This window comes from Penaeus monodon, chromosome 33 (genome assembly GCF_015228065.2).
Source record: "Penaeus monodon isolate SGIC_2016 chromosome 33, NSTDA_Pmon_1, whole genome shotgun sequence".
Classification (NCBI taxonomy): Eukaryota; Metazoa; Arthropoda; class Malacostraca; order Decapoda; family Penaeidae; genus Penaeus; species Penaeus monodon.
The window spans coordinates 3052081-3052326 of NC_051418.1; positions in this window are offsets into that span (position 1 = coordinate 3052081).

Consider the following 246-nt stretch of genomic DNA (forward strand, 5'->3'; position numbering starts at 1 on the left):
GCCCACTTCCCTCCTCCCAAACGTACCCTGAGGGCGACCCGAAGAGTCCCGAGGGTGAGCCAGCCCGGGAGCGCAACGCCGCTGTCTCCGGAGCCTCGCAGAAGTCGGATTCTCAGCGAAGACTCCGAGCATCCCTTAAATGCTAATTCTCTCCACAGGATTCCGGCGACGGCGCTGCGGAGACTCATCGGTGACTCATTCTCATGACTTATGACTCAACATCACCCACGTGACTCACAGTGAGGG